Source organism: Oncorhynchus tshawytscha, unplaced genomic scaffold (genome assembly GCF_018296145.1).
Source record: "Oncorhynchus tshawytscha isolate Ot180627B unplaced genomic scaffold, Otsh_v2.0 Un_contig_2391_pilon_pilon, whole genome shotgun sequence".
Taxonomy (NCBI): domain Eukaryota; kingdom Metazoa; phylum Chordata; class Actinopteri; order Salmoniformes; family Salmonidae; genus Oncorhynchus; species Oncorhynchus tshawytscha.
The window spans coordinates 63,486-85,077 of NW_024609568.1; the positions used below are offsets into that span (position 1 = coordinate 63,486).

At 45.5% G+C, this 21,592-nt stretch overlaps 1 pseudogene; it reads left to right on the forward strand.

Annotated features, from left to right (window-relative positions):
• The first annotated feature begins 907 nt into the window (after nt 1-907).
• Nucleotides 908-21,592, forward strand: part of LOC112242049 — a 77,790-nt pseudogene continuing 57,105 nt past the window's right edge.

Consider the following 21,592-nt stretch of genomic DNA (forward strand, 5'->3'; position numbering starts at 1 on the left):
AGACAGTGAGAGGAAAGGATGGGTCCAGGTGGTAGAGAGAGAGGGAGGAGGGAGAGACAGGGAGAGGAAATGATGGGTTCAGGTGGTAGAGAGAGAGGGAGGAGGGAGAGACAGGGAGAGGAAATGAGAGGTTTAGGTGGTAGAGAGAGAGGGAGGAGGGAGAGACAGGGAGAGGAAATGATGGGTCCAGGTGGTAGAGAGAGAGGGAGGAGGGAGAGACAGGGAGAGGAAAGGATGGGTCCAGGTGGTAGAGAGAGAGGGAGGAGGGAGAGAGAGGGAGAGGAAATGAGAGGTTTAGGTGGTAGAGAGAGAGGGAGGAGGGAGAGACAGGGAGAGGAAAGGAGGGGTTTAGGTGGTAGAGAGAGAGGGAGGAGGGAGAGACAGGGAGAGGAAAGGAGGGGTTTGGGTGGTAGAGAGAGAGGGAGGAGGGAGAGACAGGGAGAGGAAATGATGGGTTCAGGTAGTAGAGAGAGAGGGAGGAAGGGATTAGGGTGGGGTGTTCCCATCTCTTCCAGGGAAGTAGCTGTGGTGAGGTGACCCAAGGAGGGAGGGAGGTGGAGGAAACAGAGGAGGGGGGAGTCAAAACACACAGAGACAGAAGGAGAACTAGTGAAATCACAGAGATAGTGGAGAGAGTGAAAGAGGCAAGAGAGAAGAAGCGAGAGTCAGTAGAGGGAAATAGAGAGAGAGAGAGAGAGCAGGAGAGAGAGCAATAGAGAGCCGGAGAGAGAGCAGGAGAGAGGGGGAAAGAGAGTGAGAGCAGGAGAGAGCAAGAGAGAGAGCAGGAGAGAGAGATAGGAAAAGAGAGAGAGCAGGAGAGAGAGATAGGAGAGTTGTCTTTCCCCCACCTACAAGGAGGGAGAGTTGTTGGCTGACTAGCACTCAAAAACAGGACCCACACTGTGAGACTGAGCTCAGAGACACTGGAGTATGTTTGAGACAGAGTAGAGACTGAGCGGAACAGAGTGGAGACTGAGTGGAGACTGAGTGGAGACTGAGTGGAGACTGAGTGTGTGAGACTGAGCAGAGTCTGTGTGCACACAGACTGACTCACACACATCCTAGGGAGAGAAAAGGAGTGCAGGAGGGAAATTAGTTTTCTTACCAGACACACAGAAAAAGAGAGAGAGAAGAAGAGATTCACCAAACATAAGACCAACACCTTGAGAAACGGAGGGGGAGGAAGAGGACAAGAGAGATTCACTTCCTTACCGGGACAATCTGGATTTACTGAGAGGAAAACAATATTTAAGAAAAGTAGGAGGAGAAGTTGGAGGAAGAAAACAGAAGGCAGGATGGACAATCTGTGCAGCCTCAGTGGACTGGATCCACTATGGGTGAGTGACCTACAGTGAGAGAGAGAGAGAGAGAGAGAGAGAGAGAGAGAGAGAGAGAGAGAGAGAGAGAGAGAGGAGAGAGAGAGAGAGAGAGAGGCAGAGAATGAAGGAGAGATAGAGAGAGATAATGAAGGAGAGATAGAGAGAGAGATAATGAAGGAGAGATAGAGAGAGAGATAATGAAGGAGAGATAGAGAGAGATAATGAAGGAGAGATAGAGAGAGATAATGAAGGAGAGATAGAGAGAGATAATGAAGGAGAGATAGAGAGAGATAGAGGCATAGAGAGAGATAGAGGCAGAGAGAGAGATAGAGAGAGATAGAGGCAGAGAGAGAGAGAGAGAGAGAGATCACTTTGTATGTTGTCTACCTCACTTGCTTTGGCAATGTTAACACATGTTTCCCATGCCAATAAAGCCCTTGACTTGAATTGAATTGAATTGAATTGAATTGAGAGATAGAGGCAGAGAGAGAGATAGAGGCAGAGAGATAGAGGCAGAGAGAGAGAGATAGAGAGAGATAGAGGCAGAGAGAGAGATAGAGGCAGAGAGAGAGATAGAGAGAGATAGAGGCAGAGAAGAAGGAGAGATAGAGAGAGAGAGAGATTGAAGGAGAGATAGAGAGAGAGAATGAAGGAGAGATAGAGAGAGAGAGATTGAAGGAGAGAGAGAGAGAGAATGAAGGAGAGATAGAGAGAGAGATAATGAAGGAGAGATAGAGAGAGAGAGATAATGAAGGAGAGATAGAGAGAGATAATGAAGGAGAGATAGATAGAGGCAGAGAGAGAGATAGAGGCAGAGAGAGCGATAGAGAGAGATAGAGGCAGAGAGAGAGACTGAAGGAGAGATAGAGATAGAATGAAGGAGAGGTAGAGAGAGAGAATGAAGGATAGGTAGCGAGAGAGATAATGAAGGAGTGAGAGAGAGGTAGAGACAGAATGAATGGAGAGATAGAGATAGAGGTAGTGAGAGAGAGAATGAATGAGAGACAGAAAGAGACAGAGCTAGAGAGAGAGAATGAAGGAGAAAGAGCTAGAGAGGACAGTAGGTTTATGAGACAGACCATGAACAGAGAGGTGGAGAGATGACAGTAGGTTTATGAGAGAGGACAGTAGGTTTATGAGAGAGGACAGTAGGTTTATGAGAGAGGACAGTAGGTTTATCAGGACAGTAGGATTATCAGGCAGGACAGTAGGTTTATGAGAGAGGACAGTAGGTTTATCAGACAGGACAGTAGGTTTATGAGAGAGGACAGTAGGTTTATCAGACAGGACAGTAGGATTATGAGAGAGGACAGTAGGTTTATCAGACAGACCATGAACAGAGAGATGGAGAGATGACAGTAGGTTTATGAGAGAGGACAGTAGGATTATGAGATAGGACAGTACGTTTATGAGAGAGGACAGTAGGTTTATCAGACAGGACAGTAGGTTTATGAGAGAGGACAGTAGGTTTATCAGACAGGACAGTATGATTATGAGAGAGGGCAGTAGGTTTATCAGACAGGACAGTAGGTTTATGAGAGAGGACAGTAGGTTTATCAGACAGACCATGAACAGAGAGATGGAGAGAGGACGGACGGTAGGTTTATGAGAGAGGACAGTAGGTTTATCAGACAGACCATGAACAGAGAGATGGAGAGAGGACGGACGGTAGGTTTATGAGAGAGTACGGTAGGTTTATCAGACAGACCATGAACAGAGAGGTGGAGAGATGGATGAAGGAAGACAGCTGTAAATGATAAAAACAGTTGTGAATTGTAAATGTGTGTGTGTGTGTGTGTGTGTGTCTGTGTGTGTGTGTGTGTGTGTGTGTGTGTGTGTGTGTGTGTGTGTGTGTGTGTGTGTGTGTGTGTGTCTGTGTGTGTGTGTGTGTTTATGCTGATGCTGAAGTGATGATTGTTTTTTACCATTGACCTGCGTTCCTCCATGAGTCACACCTAGTTCATATCATGATTCACTGACTCTCTCTCTCTGTCTGTCTCTCTCTCTCTCTCTCTCGCTCGGTCTCTGTCTCTGTCTCTCAATTCAATTCAATTCAATTCAAGGGCTTTATTGGCATGGGAAACATGTGTTAACATTGCCAAAGCAAGTGAGGTAGACAACATACAAAGTGAATATATAAAGTGAAAAACAACAAAAATTAACAGTAAACATTACACATACAGAAGTTTCAAAACAGTAAAGACATTACAAATGTCATATTATATATATATACAGTGTTCTAACAATGTACAAATGGCTAAAGGACACAAGATAAAATAAATAAGCATAAATATGGGTTGTATTTACAATGGTGTTTGTTCTTCACTGGTTGCCCTTTTCTCGTGGCAACAGGTCACAAATCTTGCTGCTGTGATGGCACACTGTGGAATTTCACCCAGTAGATATGGGAGTTTTTCAAAATTGGATTTGTTTTCAAATTCTTTGTGGATCTGTGTAATCTGAGGGAAATATGTCTCTCTAATATGGTCATACATTGGGCAGGAGGTTAGGAAGTGCAGCTCAGTTTCCACCTCATTTTGTGGGCAGTGAGCACATAGCCTGTCTTCTCTTGAGAGCCATGTCTGCCTACGGCGGCCTTTCTCAATAGCAAGGCTATGCTCACTGAGTCTGTACATAGTCAAGGCTTTCCTTAATTTTGGGTCAGTCACAGTGGTCAGGTATTCTGCCGCTGTGTACTCTCTGTGTAGGGCCAAATAGCATTCTAGTTTGCTCTGTTTTTTTGTTAATTCTTTCCAATGTGTTAAGTAGTTATCTTTTTGTTTTCTCATAATTTGGTTGGGTCTAATTGTGCTGCTGTCCTGGGGCTCTGTAGTGTGTGTTTGTGTTTGTGAACAGAGCCCCAGGACCAGCTTGCTTAGGGACTCTTCTCCAGGTTCATCTCTCTGTAGGTGATGGCTTTGTTATGGAAGGTTTGTGAATCGCTTCCTTTTAGGTGGTTGTAGAATTTAACAGCTCTTTTCTGGATTTTGATAATTAGTGGGTATCGGCCTAATTCTGCTCTGCATGCATTATTTGGTGTTCTACGTTGTACACGGAGGATATTTTTGCAGAATTCTGCGTGCAGAGTCTCAATTTGGTGTTTGTCCCATTTTGTGAAGTCTTGGTTGGTGAGCGGACCCCAGACCTCACAACCATAAAGGGCAATGGGCTCTATGACTGATTCAAGTATTTTTAGCCAGATCCTAATTGGTATGTTGAAATTTATGTTTCTTTTGATGGCATAGAATGCCCTTCTTGCCTTGTCTCTCAGATCGTTCACAGCTTTGTGGAAGTTACCTGTGGTGCTGATGTTTAGGCCAAGGTATGTATAGTTTTTGTGTGCTCTAGGGCAACAGTGTCTAGATGGAATTTGTATTTGTGGTCCTGGTGACTGGACCTTTTTTGGAACACCATTATTTTGGTCTTACTGAGATTTACTGTCAGGGCCCAGGTCTGACAGAATCTGTGCATAAGATCTAGGTGCTGCTGTAGGCCCTCCTTGGTTGGTGACAGAAGCACCAGATCATCAGCAAACAGCAGACATTTGACTTCGGATTCTAGCAGGGGAGGCCGGGTGCTGCAGACTTTTCTAGTGCCCTCGCCAATTCGTTGATATATATGTTGAAGAGGGTGGGGCTTAAGCTGCATCCCTGTCTAACCCCACGACCCTGTGTGAAGAAATGTGTGTGTTTTTTGCCAATTTTAACCGCACACTTGTTGTTTGTGTACATGGATTTTATAATGTCGTATGTTTTACCCCCAACACCACTTTCCATCAGTTTGTATAGCAGACCCTCATGCCAGATTGAGTCGAAGGCTTTTTTGAAATCAACAAAGCATGAGAAGACTTTGCCTTTGTTTTGGTTTGTTTGATTGTCAATTAGGGTGTGCAGGGTGAATACATGGTCTGTTGTACGGTAATTTGGTAAAAAGCCAATTTGACATTTGCTCAGTACATTGTTTTCATTGAGGAAATGTACGAGTCTGCTGTTAATAATAATGCAGAGGATTTTCCCAAGGTTACTGTTGACACATATTCCACGGTAGTTATTGGGGTCAAATTTGTCTCCACTTTTGTGGATTGGGGTGATCAGTCCTTGGTTCCAAATATTGGGGAAGATGCCAGAGCTAAGTATGATGTTAAAGAGTTTTAGTATAGCCAATTGGAATTTGTTGTCTGTATATTTGATCATTTCATTGAGGATACCATCAACACCACAGGCCTTTTTGGGTTGGAGGGTTTTTATTTTGTCCTGTAACTCGTTCAAGGTAATTGGAGAATCCAGTGGGTTCTGGTAGTCTTTAATAGTTGATTCTAAGATCTGTATTTGATCATGTATATGTTTTTGCTCTTTATTCTTTGTTATAGAGCCAAAGAGATTGGAGAAGTGGTTTACCCATACATCTCCATTTTGGATAGATAATTCTTCGTGTTGTTGTTTGTTTAGTGTTTTCCAATTTTCCCAGAAGTGGTTAGAGTCTATGGATTCTTCAATTGCATTGAGCTGATTTCTGACATGCTGTTCCTTCTTTTTCCGTAGTGTATTTCTGTATTGTTTTAGTGATTCACCATAGTGAAGGCGTAGACTCAGGTTTTCCGGGTCTCTATGTTTTTGGTTGGACAGGTTTCTCAATTTCTTTCTTAGATTTTTGCATTCTTCATCAAACCATTTGTCATTATTGTTAATTTTCTTCGGTTTTCTATTTGAGATTTTTAGATTTGATAGGGAAGCTGAGAGGTCAAATATACTGTTAAGATTTTCTACTGCCAAGTTTACACCTTCACTATTACAGTGGAACGTTTTACCCAGGAAATTGTCTAAGAGGGATTGAATTTGTTGTTGCCTAATTGTTTTTTGGTAGGTTTCCAAACTGCATTCCTTCCATCTATAGCATTTCTTAATGTTACTCAGTTCCTTTGGCTTTGATGCCTCATGATTGAGTATTGCTCTGTTTAAGTAGACTGTGATTTTGCTGTGGTCTGATAGGGGTGTCAGTGGGCTGACTGTGAACGCTCTAAGAGACTCTGGGTTGAGGTCAGTGATAAAGTAGTCTACAGTACTACTGCCAAGAGATGAGCTATAGGTGTACCTACCATAGGAGTCCCCTCGAAGCCTACCGTTGACTATGTACATACCCAGCGTGCGACAGAGCTGCAGGAGTTGTGACCCGTTTTTGTTGGTTATGTTGTCATAGTTGTGCCTAGGGGGCATATGGGGAGGGAATGCTGTCACCTCCAGGCAGGTGTTTGTCCCCCTGTGTGCTGAGGGTGTCAGGTTCTTGTCCGGTTCTGGCATTTAGGTCACCACAGACTAGTACATGTCCCTGGGCCTGGAAATTATTGATTTCCCCCTCCAGGATGGAGAAGCTGTCTTCATTAAAATATGGGGATTCTAGTGGGGGATATAGGTAGCACACAGGAGGACATTTTTCTCTGTTAGGATAATTTATTTTTGAATTTCTAGCCAAATGTAGAATGTTCCTGTTTTGATTAATTTAATGGAGTGAGTTAGGTCTGCTCTATACCAAATTAGCATACCCCTGAGTCCCTTCCCTGTTTCACACCTGGTAGTTTGGTGGATGGGACTACCAGCTCTCTGTAACCTAGAGGGCAACCAGTGGGTCCATCTCCTCTATACCAGGTTTCTTGCAGGATGACAATGTCTGTATTACCGATTTCTTTGGTGAAGTCCGGGTTTCTGCTCTTTAGGCCAAAGGCAGATGACCTCAGGCCTTGGATATTCCAGGATAATATAGTGAAGGCTTTTTGTTCCATAGAGTGTCCAATGTTGTTGGTCGTGGTTTAGCCTCAGGCCAGTAAGTGTGAGCAGAGCCTGCTGAGCATTCTCTCCCTCTGTCTCTCTCTCTGTCTCTCTCTCTGTCTCTCTCTCTCTCTCTCTCTCTCTCTGTCAATTCAATTCAATTCAAGGGGCTTTATTGGCATGGGAAACATGTGTTAACATCGCCAAAGCAAACGAGGTAGATAATATATAAAGTGAAATAAACAATACAAATTAACAGTAAACATTACACATACAGAAGTTTCAAAACAATAAAGACATTACAAATGTCATATTATATATATATACAGTGTTTTAACAATGTACAAATGGTTAAAGGACACAAGATAAAATAAATAAGCATAAATATGGGTTGTATTTACAATGGTGTTTGTTCTTCACTGGTTGCCCTTTTCTCGTGGCAACAGGTCACAAATCACCTATCATACTACTATGACTGACCCTGTACAACAATACCTATCATACTAATTTTGTCTGACCCTGTACAACAACACCTATCATACTACTATGACTGACCCTGTAAAACAACACCTATCATACTACTATGACTGACCCTGTACAACAACACCTACCATAAACTATGACTGACCCTGTAAAACAACACCTATCATACTACTATGACCGACCCTGTACTACAACACCTATCATACTACTATGACTGACCCTGTAAAGCAACACCTATCATACTACTATTATCCTGTAAAACAACACCTATCATACTACTATGTCTGACCCTGTACAACAACACCTATCATACTACTATGACTGACCCTGTACAACAACACCTATCATACTGCTATTACCCTGTACAACAACACCTATCATACTGCTATGACTGACCCTGTAAAACAACACCTATCATATTACTTTGACTGACCTTGTAAAACAACACCTATCATACTACTATGTCTGACCCTGTACAACAATACCTATCATACTAATTTTGTCTGACCCTGTACAACAACACCTATCATACTACTATGACTGACCCTGTAAAACAACACCTGTTTGTTCTTCACTGGTTGCCCTTTTCTCGTGGCAACAGGTCACAAATCTTGCTGCTGTGATGTCACACTGTGGAATTTCACCCAGTAGATATGGGAGTTTATCAAAATTGGATTTGTTTTCGAATTCTTTGTGGATCTGTGTAATCTGAGGGAAATATGTCTCTCTAATATGGTCATACATTGGGCAGGAGGTTAGGAAGTGCAGCTCAGTTTCCACCTAATTTTGTGGGCAGTGTGCACATAGCCTGTCTTCTCTTGAGAGCCATGTCTGCCTACGGCGGCCTTTCTCAATAGCAAGGCTATGCTCACTGAGTCTGTACATAGTCAAAGCTTTCCTTAATTTTGGGTCAGTCATAGTGGTCAGGTATTCTGCCGCTGTGTACTCTCTGTGTAGGGTCAGTCACAGTGGTCAGGTATTCTGCTGCTGTGTACTCTCTGTGTAGGGTCAGTCACAGTGGTCAGGTATTCTGCTGCTGTGTACTCTCTGTGTAGGGTCAGTCACAGTGGTCAGGTATTCTGCTGCTGTGTACTCTCTGTGTAGGGTCAGTCACAGTGGTCAGGTATTCTGCTGCTGTGTACTCTCTGTGTAGGGTCAGTCACAGTGGTCAGGTATTCTGCTGCTGTGTACTCTCTGTTTAGGGTCAGTCACAGTGGTCAGGTATTCTGCTGCTGTGTACTCTCTGTGTAGGGTCAGTCACAGTGGTCAGGTATTCTGCTGCTGTGTACTCTCTGTGTAGGGTCAGTCACAGTGGTCAGGTATTCTGCTGCTGTGTACTCTCTGTGTAGGGTCAGTCACAGTGGTCAGGTATTCTGCTGCTGTGTACTCTCTGTGTAGGGTCAGTCACAGTGGTCAGGTATTCTGCTGCTGTGTACTCTCTGTTTAGGGCCAAATAACATTCTAGTTTTCTCTGTTTTTTTGTCATTTCTTTCCAATGTGTCAAGTAATTATCTTTTTGTTTTCTCATGATTTGGTTTGGTCTAATGGTGTTGCTGTCCTGGGGCTCTGTGGGGTGTGTTTGTGAACAGAGCCCCAGGACCAGCTTGCTTAGGGGACTCTTCTCCAGGTTCAGCTCTCTGTAATTGATGGCTTTGTTATGGAAGGTTTGGGAATCGCTTTCTTTCAGCTGGTTTCAGAGGATGTTGTTGCAGAATTCTGTATGCAGTCTCAATTTGGTGTTTGTCACATTTAGTGAATACTTGGTTGGTGAGCAGACCACAGACCTCCCAACCATAAAGGGCAATGGGTTCTATAACTGATTCAAGTAATTTTAGCCAGATCCTGATTGGGATGTTGAATGTAATGTTCCTTTTGATGGCATAGAAGGCCCTTCCTGCCTTGTCTCTTGTGGAAGTTACCTGTTGTGCTGATTTATAGGCTGAGTTAGGTATTGTTTTTTGTGTGCTCTCGGGCAACAGTGTCTAGATGGAATTTGTATTTGTCGTCCTGGCAACTGGACCTTTTTGGAACACCATTATTTTGGTCTTACTGAGATTTACTGTCAGGGCCCAGGTCTGACAGAATCTGTGCAGAATATCTAGGTGCTGCTGTAGGCCCTCCTTGGTTGGTGACAGAAGCACCAGATCATCAGCAAACAGCAGACATTTGACTTCGGATTCTAGTAGGCTGAGGCCGGGTGCTGAAGACTGTTCTAGTGCCCGCGCCAATTCGTTGATATATATGTTGAAGAGGGTGAGGCTCAAGCTGCATCCCTGTGTCACGATCTGACCTTAGTTCTTTTGTTATGTCTTTGTTTTAGTATGGTCAGGGTGGGTTGTCTATGTTCCTTTTTCTATGATTTGGGATTTCTGTGTTTGGCCTGGTATGGTTCTCAATCAGAGGCAGCTGTCAATCGTTGTCCCTGATTGAGAACCATATTTAGGTAGCCTGGTTGTCCCTGATTGAGAACCATACTTAGGTAGCCTGGGTGTCCCTGATTGAGAACCATACTTAGGTAGCCTGGTTTCACTTTTGAGTTGTGGGTGATTATTTTCCGTGTCAGTGTTTGTCTCCACACGGGACTGTTTCGTTTGTTTCGGTTATTCACGTTGTTATTTTGGTATTTTAGTAATGTAAATAAAGTATCACTATGGACACTTACCACGCTGCGCATTGGTCCGACATCTCTTACTCCTCGTCAGAAGAAGAGGAGATTCGTTACTCCTTGTCTCACCCCACGACCCTGTGGAAAGAAATACGTGGTCTGTTGTACGGTAATTTGGTAAACGCCAATTTGACATTTGCTCAGTACATTGTTTTCACTGAGGAAATGTACAAGTCTGCTGTTGATGATAATGCAGCGTATTTCCCCAAGGTTGCTGTTGACGCAAAATCCCACAGTAGTTATTGGGGTCAAATTTGTCTCCACTTTTGTAGATTGGGGTGATCAGTCCTTGGTTCCAAATTTTGGGGAAGATGCCAGAGCTGAGGATGATGGTAAAGAGTTTAAGCCAATTGGAATTTGTGCTCTGTATATGTCATCATTTCATTGAGGATACCATCAACACTAGAAGTCATTTTGGGTTGGAGGGTTTGTATTTCGTCCTGTAGTTTCCCATGCCAATAAAGCCTATTCAGTTGAATTGAATTGAGAGACTCAGTGACTCACCGAGCGTAGCCTTGCTATTGAGAAAGCCCGCCATAGGCAGACCTGGCTCTTGAGAGATGACAGGCTATGTGTCCACTGCCCACAAAATGAAGTGGAAACCGAGTTACAGTTCCCAACCTCCTGCCAAATGTATGTTCGCATTAGAGCCAGATATTTCCCACAGATCACACAGACTCCCAAAGCATTTGAAACCAAATCAAACATTAATAGACCAGAATAACTAACCCAGATATGCTTGTTTGTTGCTGACGTAGTGAACAACTGACTTAACAAGAAAAAACTGCTGATGCACAACCAAATTTGGAAATTGCACCTTGCAATATTCTGTTTTTCCAGATCTCAACATCAACGTTAAGTTGAGACCCTGACTGGGGGGGGGGGCTACAAAAGAGGGGGGGCGGCGGGCCACATGGGCCGTTAGTTACCTGTCCATGATCTATTTCACACAGTTACAGAAGATGTATTTCCATCACGTTGTCAGTGATTATTTTGATGATCCAGTACCTTATGAGGTTAACATCATCCCCAGGAACGCTCCCCTCATGGCCTAGCGGACTGCCAGAAAAACACTGAGTGCATCCCCAAGTGGCAACTATTCTTATATAGTGCACTACTTTTGACCACTGTCCATAGGGTTCTGATCTAAAGTACTGCACTACTTTTGACCACTGCCCATAGGGTTCTGATCTAAAGTAGTGCACTACTTTTGACCACTGCCCATAGGGCTCTAATCTAAAGTAGTGCGCTACTTTTGACCACTGCCCATAGGGCTCTGATCTAAAGTAGTGCACTACTTTTGACCACTGTCCATAGGGTTCTAATCTAAAGTAGTGCACTACTTTTGACCACCGCCCATAGGGCTCTAATCTAAAGTAGTGCACTACTTTTGACCACTGCCCATAGGGCTCTGATCTAAAGTAGTGCACTAGTTTTGACCACTGTCCATAGGGCTCTGATTTAAGTAGTGCAATACTTCTGACCACTGCCCCATAGGGCTCTGATCTAAAATAGTGCACTAACTAGGGAAATATATTCTATTTGGGACACCGCCAGTGTGTCAGACTTCAGTGAATCCCAGGGGATTAAGACACAGTGAGTGGATAACTAGAGGATGATCGTGAGGCAGAAGTTGTCTGTTAAACTGGAAGCCCATGGAAGAAGATGGGGGATCGGCTGAAACCTTACAGATTCGCACTGCAGATATGTAGAACTGATTTCCCCCGACTGAGCCGACATGTGACTACGGTCTCCGGCTAACGCGAGAACATTGCCTTTACATTTCAATCACTGAACTTCCGCTAAGCGTATTGAATAGAGCCTGGGTGTCAGTGTGTTGCTGTCCTCAGGTAGAGTAGGTGCTGTTGCTAAGCTAAAGGCTAACGAGGATCCACATTAACACATCACACACATGCTTAATCAGTGTCCGGGAAACTGGCCCGGAAAGTAAGGAGAAGCAGGATGGTTAAATATGTCACAGTAGAATAGTCAGTATGGTCTCAGGGTCTATAACACCACAGAACAGTCAGCATGGTCTCAGGGTCTATAACATCACAGAACAGTCAGCATGGTCTCAGGGTCTATAACACCACAGAACAGTCAGCATGGTCTCAGGGTCTATAACACCACAGTAGAACAGTCAGCATGGTCTCAGTGTCTATAACACCACAGTAGAACAGTCAGCATGGTCTCAGGGTCTATAACACCACAGTAGAACAGTCAGCATGGTCTCAGTGTCTATAACACCACAGTAGAACAGTCAGCATTGTATCAGGGTCTATAACACCACAGTAGAACAGTCAGCATGGTCTCAGGGTCTATAACACCACAGTAGAGCAGTCAGCATGGTCTCAGGGTCTATAACACCACAGTAGAGCAGTCAGCGTGGTCTCAGGGTCTATAACACCACAGTAGAGCAGTCAGCGTGGTCTCAGGGTCTATAACACCACAGTAGAGTAGTCAGCGTGGTCTCAGGGTCTATAACACCACAGTAGAACAGTCAGCATGGTCTCAGGGTCTATAACACCACAGTAGAGCAGTCAGCGTGGTCTCAGGGTCTATAACACCACAGTAGAGTAGTCAGCGTGGTCTCAGGGTCTATAACACCACAGTAGAACAGTCAGCATGGTCTCAGGGTCTATAACACCACAGTAGAGCAGTCAGCGTGGCCTCAGGGTCTGTATTTGCTAGAAGCAGCACGTTGGTGATGCCATCCCCATGATAATGTCCTGTACAGTGAGTCAGTCATGGGCATTCAGCACCTCTACTCCAGAATGCTGTTAACGGGACGCTGGCCTTTACACACCTGGCTGTATACTCACCAAACTGCCTATAGTCTATAGACTCATCTGTCCAATGAATGTTGTCAGTTCTGCCAGAGTAATTTACTCTCCATTCAGCTTTCTCATAGTAATTTACTCTCCATTCAGCTTTCTCATAGTAATTTACTCTCCATTCAGCTTTCTCATAGTAATTTACTCTCCATTCAGCTTTCTCATAGTAATTTACTCTCCATTCAGCTTTCTCATAGTAATTTACTCTCCATTCAGCTTTCTCATAGTAATTAGATTAAATTAAAAATAGATAATAAACAAACTTTAAATAAACAATGAAAAACATCAACAGTAAACATTACACTCACAAAAGTTCCAAAAGAGTAAAAACATTTCAGAATCTCTTTCACTCACAAAAGTTCTCCTCTCCGCTCTCTCTCTCTTTTTCGTCTCCCTCTCTCTCTTTTTCTCTTTCTCATAGTAATTTCTCTCATTCAGCTTTCTCTCTTCTCATTCTCTCTCCTCTTCTCTCTCTCTTACCTCTTCTCTCTCTCTCTACCTCTTCCCTCTCTCTCTCTCTACCTCTTCTCTCTCTCTACCTCTTCTCTCTCTCTCTCTCTCTCTCAGACCTCTTCTCTCTCTCTACCTCTTCCCTCTCTCTCTCTCTCTCTTCTCTCTCTCTCTCTACCTCTTCTCTCTCTCTCTCTCTCTACCTCTTCTCTCTCTCTCTACCTCTTCTCTCTCTCTCTACCTCTTTTTCTCTCTCTCTGTCTCTTTATCTCTCTGTCAGTCTCTCTTTTCTCTGTGTGTTTCTCTCTTCGTCTACATCTGCCTCCCGTGCCTGCATTTGGGTCTCGCCTTGTGCCTTGATAGTTAGGTTATTGAAGACAGAGACAGTCAAGAGGTGTAGTCTTGTTGACTCATCAGGGAAACTTGTGTTGATTCAACACACTAAACACACCGTGATTCACCACACTAAACACACTGTGATTCAACATGGTTAACACACTGTGATTCACCACACTAAACACACTGTGATTCACCACACTAAACACACTGTGATTCACCACACTAAACACACTGTGATTCACCACACTAAACACACTGTGATTCACCACACTAAACACACTGTGATTCACCACACTAAACACACTGTGATTCACCACACTAAACACACTGTGATTCACCACGCTAAACACACTGTGATTCACCACACTAAACACACTGTGATTCACCACACTAAACACACTGTGATTCACCACACTAAACACACTGTGATTCACCACACTAAACACACTGTGATTCACCACACTAAACACACTGTGATTCAACATGGTTAACACACTGTGATTCAACACGCTTAACACCTTGGCACCCTGTTCCCCATGTAGTGCACTACTTTAGATCAGGGCCCAATGACACCCTGTTCCCCATATAGTGCACTACTTTAGATCAGGGCCCAATGACACCCGGTTCCCCATGTACAGTAGTGCACTACTTTAGTTCAGGGCCCAATGACACCCGGTTCCCCATGTACAGTAGTGCACTACTTTAGATCAGGGCCCAATGACACCCGGTTCCCCATGTAGTGCACTACTTTAGATCAGGGCCCAATGACACCCGGTTCCCCATGTACAGTAGTGCACTACTTTAGATCAGGGCCCAATGACACCCGGATTTCCCCATGTACAGTAGTGCACTACTTTAGATCAGGGCCCAATGACACCCGGTTCCCCATGTACAGTAGTGCACTACTTTAGATCAGGGCCCAATGACACCCGGTTCCCCATGTACAGTAGTGCACTACTTTAGATCAGGGCCCAATGACACCCTGATTCCCTATGTAGTGCACTACTTTAGATCAGGGCCCAATGACACCCTGTTCCCTATGTAGTGCACTACTTTAGATCAGGGCCCAATGACACCCTGTTCCCTATGACTTTAGATCAGGGCCCAATGGCACCCTGTTCCCTACACAGTGATTGCACTACTTTAGATCAGGGCCCAATGACACCCTGTTCCCTATGTAGTGCACTACTTTAGATCAGGGCCCAATGGATTGGCACCCTGTTCCCTATGTAGTGCACTACTTTAGATCAGGGCCCAATGACACCCTGTTCCCTATGACTTTAGATCAGGGCCCAATGGCACCCTGTTCCCTATGTAGTGCACTACTTTAGATCAGGGCCCAATGACACCCTGTTCCCTATGTAGTGCACTACTTTAGATCAGGGCCCAATGACACCCTGTTCCCTATGACTTTAGATCAGGGCCCAATGGCACCCTGTTCCCTATGTAGTGCACTACTTTAGATCAGGGCCCAATGATACCCTGTTCCCTATGACTTTAGATCAGGGCCCAATGGCACCCTGTTCCCTATGTAGTGCACTACTTTAGATCAGGGCCCAATGACACCCTGTTCCCTATGACTTTAGATCAGGGCCCAATGGCACCCTGTTCCCCATGTAGTGCACTACTTTAGATCAGGGCCTAATGACACCCTGTTCCCCATGTAGTGCACTACTTTAGATCATGGCCCAATGACACTTTAGATCAGGGCCCAATGACACCCTGTTCCCCATGTAGTGCACTACTTTAGATCATGGCCCAATGACACCCTGTTCCCCATGTACAGTAGTGCACTACTTTAGATCAGGGCCCAATGACACCCTGTTCCCCATGTACAGTAGTGCACTACTTTAGATCAGGGCCCAATGACACCCTATTCCCCATGTACAGTAGTGCACTACTTTAGATCAGGGCCCAATGACACCCTGTTCCCTATGTAGTGCACTACTTTAGATCAGGGCCCAATGACACCCTGTTCCCCATATAGTGCACTACTTTAGATCAGGGCCCAATGACACCCGGTTCCCCATGTACAGTAGTGCACTACTTTAGTTCAGGGCCCAATGACACCCTGTTCCCTATGTAGTGCACTACTTTAGATCAGGGCCCAATGACACCCTGTTCCCTATGTAGTGCACTACTTTAGATCAGGGCCCAATGACACCCTGTTCCCTATGTAGTGCACTAGTTTAGATCAGGGCCCAATGACACCCTGTTCCCTATGTAGTGCACTACTCTTAACCAATGCTTATAGGGAATAGGGTGCCAATTAGGACGCAAACATTGTTTTCCTGCACTATCATTGAGGGTTGAGAGGTGAGGAAAGCAAACAGTGGGTCCCAAAATTGTTTACCCAATTTAAAGCTTCCCTGATGAGTTGTCGTGTGTCTTGTGAGTCACAACGTAAGCAAAACCATGGGGTCTGATGTGTGGTCTTAAGTGGCCAAGGTTGTGGGTTCACTCCCAGCAGGGATCACATACCCAGACATATAACTAACGTATTATGTGTCGACACAGGATGTCACGAACCAGGAAGGATCTATCATTGGATGGGTGCTCATCTACCACTTTGGGGAACATTGGTTGTTGTCACCGTGATTAAAAAGGCAGACCAGGAGAAGGTCTATGGGCTACAGAGGAAACTGTAGTGAAGTTCAACCCTGAGCTGGAGGCTTGGGCTTAAAGACATCTTGACATCATTATCACTACTGTATTTACTGGTTGGGTGAAGAGAGAGAGAGAGAGAGAGAGGAAGATAGACACATTACCTACCTTTCTCTCTCTCTCTATCTCTCTTCTCTCTCTCTCTCTCTCTCTCTCTCTCTATCCATCTCTATCCCTACCTCTCTCTCTGTATCCATCTCTATCCCTACCTCTCTCTCTCCATCCATCTCTATCCTTACATCTCACTCTCTCTCCCTCCATCTATATCCCCACCTCTCTCTCTCTCTCTCTCTCACTCCCAGCTATATCCCTACTCTCTCTCCCCTCCATCTATATCCCTACCTCTCTCTCCCTCCATCTATATCCTTACCTCTCTCTCTCCCTCCATCTATATCCTTACCTCTCTCTCTCCCTCCATCTATATCCCTACCTCTCTCTCTCCATCTATATCCCTACCTCTCTCTCTCCCCTCCATCTATATCCCTACCTCTCTCTCTCCCTCCATCTATATCCCTACCCCTCTCTCCCCCTCCATCTATATCCCTACCTCTCTCCCTCCATCTATATCCCTACCTCTCTCTCTCCCTCCATCTATATCCCTACCCCTCTCTCCCCCTCCATCTATATCCCTACCTCTCTCTCTCCCTCCATCTCTATCCCTACCTCTCTCTCTCATCTCTATCCCTACCTCTCTCTCTCTCCATCTTTATCCCTACCTCTCTCTCTCCCTCCATCTCTATCATTACCTCTCTCTCTATCTCCATCTTTATCCCTACCTCTCTCTCTCTCGCCATCTATGTCCCTACCTCTCTCTCTCCCCCTCCATCTATATCCCTACCTCTCTCTCTCTCCCCTCCATCTATATCCCTACCTCTCTCTCTCCATCTATATCCCTACCTCTCTCTCTCCATCTATATCCCTACCTCTCTCTCCCTCCATCTATATTCCTACCTCTCTCTCCCTCCATCTATATCCCTACGTCTCTCTCTCCCTCCATCTATATCCCTACCTCTCTCTCTCCCTCCATCTATATCCCTCCCTCTCTCTCTCCCTCCATCTATATCCCTACCTCTCTCTCTCCCTCCATCTATATCCCTACCTCTCTCTCTCTCTCCCTCCATCTTTATCCCTACCTCTCTCTCCATCTCTCCCTCCATCTATGTCCCTACCTCTCTCTCTCTCTCCATCTCTCCCTCCATCTATATCCCTACCTCTCTCTCCCTCCATCTATATCCCTACCTCTCTCTCCCTCCATCTATATCCCTACCTTTCTCTCTCCCCTCCAGCTATATCCCTACCTCTCTCTCTCCCCTCCATCTATATCCCAACCTCTCTCTCTGCCTCCATATATATCCCTACCTCTCTCTCTCTCTCCCTCCATCTATATCCCTACCTCTCTCTCTCAATTCAATTCAATTCAATTCAAGGGCTTTATTGGCATGGGAAACATGTGTTAACATTGCCAAAGCAAGTCTCCCTCTCCCCTCCATCTTTATCCCTACCTCTCTCTCTCCATCTCTCCCTCCATCTATATCCCTACCTCTCTCTTTCCATCTCTCCCTCCATCTATATCCCTACCTCTCTCTCTCCATCTCTCCCTCCATCTATATCCCTACCTCTCTCTTTCCATCTCTCCCTCCATCTATATCCCTACCTCTCTCTCTCCATCTCTCCCTCCATCTATATCCCTACCTCTCTCTTTCCATCTCTCCCTCCATCTATATCCCTATCCATCTCTCCCTCCATCTATATCCCTACCTCTCTCTCTCCATCTCTCCCTCCATCTATATCCCTACCTCTCTCTCTCCATCTCTCCCTCCATCTATATCCCTACCTCTCTCTCTCCATCTCTCCCTCCATCTATATCCCTACCTCTCTCTCTCCATCTCTCCCTCCATCTATATCCCTACCTCTCTCTCTCCATCTCTCCCTCCATCTATATCCCTACTCTCTCTCCATCTCTCCCTCCATCTATATCCCTACCCTCTCTCTCCATCTCCCTCCATCTATATCCCTACCTCTCTCTTTCCATCTCTCTCCTCCATCTATATCCCTACCTCTCTCTCTCCATCTCTCCCTCCATCTATATCCCTACCTCTCTCTCTCCATCTCTCCCTCCATCTATATCCCTACCTCTCTTTCCATCTCTCCCTCCATCTATATCCCTACCTCCTCTCTCCTCTCTCCATCTCTCCCTCCATCTATATCCCTACCCTCTCTCTCTCCATCTCTCCCTCCATCTATATCCCTACCTCTCTCTCTCCATCTCTCCCTCCATCTTTATCATCCTACCTCTCTCTCTCTCCATCTCTCCCTCCATCTATATCCCTACCTCTCTCTCCTCCTCTCTCCCTCCATCTCTCTCCTCCATCTCTCCCTCCATCTATATCCCTACCTCTCTCTTTCCATCTCTCCCTCCATCTATATCCCTACCTCCTCTCTCTTCTCCATCTCTCCCTCCATCTATATCCCTACCTCCCTCTCTCTCTCTCTCCTCTCTCTCCATCTCTCCCTCCATCTATATCCCTACCTCTCTCTCTCCATCTCCCTCCATCTATATCCCTCTCTCTCTCTCCATCTCTCCCTCCATCTTTATATCCCTACCCTCTCTCTCCATCTCTCCCTCCATCTATATCCCTACCTCTCTCTCTCCATCTCTCCCTCCATCTATATCCCTACCTCTCTCTCCATCTCCCTCCATCTTTATCCCTACCTCTCTCTCTCCATCTCTCCCTCCATCTATATCCCTACCTCTCTCTTTCCATCTCTCCCTCCATCTATATCCCTACCTCTCTCTCTCCATCTCTCCCTCCATCTATATCCCTACCTCTCTCTCTCCATCTCTCCCTCCATCTATATCCCTACCTCTCTCTCTCCATCTCTCCCTCCATCTATATCCCTACCTCTCTCTCTCCATCTCTCCCTCCATCTTTATCCCTACCTCTCTCTCTCCATCTCTCCCTCCATCTATATCCCTACCTCTCTCTCTCCATCTCTCCCTCCATCTATATCCCTACCTCTCTCTCCATCTCTCCCTCCATCTTTATCCCTACCCTCTCTCTCCATCTCTCCCTCCATCTATCCCTATCTCTCTCCATCTCTCCCTCCATCTATATCCCTACCTCTCTCTCTCCATCTCTCCCTCCATCTTTATCCCTACCTCTCTCTCTCCATCTCTCCCTCCATCTTTATCCCTACCTCTCTCTCTCCATCTCTCCCTCCATCTATATCCCTACCTCTCTCTCCATCTCTCCCTCCATCTATATCCCTACCTCTCTCTTTCCATCTCTCCCTCCATCTATATCCCTACCTCTCTCTTTCCATCTCTCCCTCCATCTATATCCCTACTCTCTCTCTCCATCTCTCCCTCCATCTTTATCCCTACCTCTCTCTCTCCATCTCTCCCTCCATCTATATCCCTACCCTCTCTCTTTCCATCTCTCCCTCCATCTATATCCCTACCTCTCTCTTTCCATCTCTCCTCCATCTATATCCCTACCTCTCTCTCTCCATCTCTCCCTCCATCTATATCCCTACTCTCTTCCATCTCTCCCTCCATCTATATCCCTACCTCTCTCTCTCCATCTCTCCCTCCATCTATATCCCTACCTCTCTCTCTCCATCTCTCCCTCCATCTATATCCCTACCTCTCTCTCTCCATCTCTCCCTCCATCTATATCCCTACCTCTCTCTCTCCATCTCTCCCTCCATCTATATCCCTACCTCTCTCTCTCCATCTCTCCCTCCATCTCTCTCTCTCTCTCCATCTCTCTATCCATCTATCCCCTCTCTCTCTCTCCATCTCTCCTCTCTCCATCTCTCTCCTCCATCTATATCCCTCTCTCTCTCTCCATCTCTCCCTCCATCTATATCCCTACCTCTCTCTCTCCATCTCTCCCTCCATCTATATCCCTACCTCTCTCTCTCCATCTCTCCCTCCATCTATATCCCTACCTCTCTCTCTCTCTCTCCCTCCATCTATATCCCCTCTCTCTCTCTCTCTCTCTCTCTCTCCATCTCTCCCCTCCATCTATATCCCTACCTCTCTCTCTCCATCTCTCCCTCCATCTATATCCCTACCTCTCTCTCTCCATCTCTCCCTCCATCTATATCCCTACCTCTCTCTCTCCATCTCTCCCTCCATCTATCCCTACTCTCTCTCTCTCCATCTCTCCCTCCATCTATATCCCTACCTCTCTTTCCATCTCTCCCTCCATCTATATCCCTACCTCTCTCTCTCCATCTCTCCCTCCATCTATATCCCCCTCTCTCTCCATCTCTCCTCCATCTATCCATCCCTATCCTCTCTCTCATCATCTCTCCATCTCTCCATCTATATCCCTACCTCTCTCTCCATCTCTCCCTCCATCTATATCCCTACCTCTCTCTCTCCATCTCTCCCTCCATCTATATCCCTACCTCTCTCTCTCCATCTCTCCCTCCATCTATATCCCTACCTCTCTCTCTCCATCTCTCCCTCCATCTATATCCCTACCTCTCTCTCTCCATCTCTCCCTCCATCTATATCCCTACCTCTCTCTCTCCATCTCTCCCTCCATCTATATCCCTACCTCTCTCTCTCCATCTCTCCCTCCATCTATATCCCTACCTCTCTCTCTCCATCTCTCCCTCCATCTATATCCCTACCTCTCTCTCTCCATCTCTCCCTCTCTCTCCATCTCTCCCTCTGTATTATATTCCATATGACATTGTATCCTAGGGTGACAGGTAGCCTAGCGGTTAGAGATCCAATAACTAAATGTTGAAATACCTGGGCTGACAAGGTGACAGGCTGGTAATCTATGAGAAAGACCCTTAACCCTCTACTACTATGACTGACCCTGTAAAACAACACCTATCATACTACTATGACTGACCCTGTAAAACAACACCTATCATACTACTATGACTGACTCTGTAAAACAACACCTATCATCCTACTATGACTGACCCTGTAAAACAACACCCCATGTACAGTAGTGCACTACTTTAGATCAGGGCCCAATGACACCCGGTTCCCCATGTACAGTAGTGCACTACTTTAGATCAGGGCCCAATGACACCCTGTTCCCCATG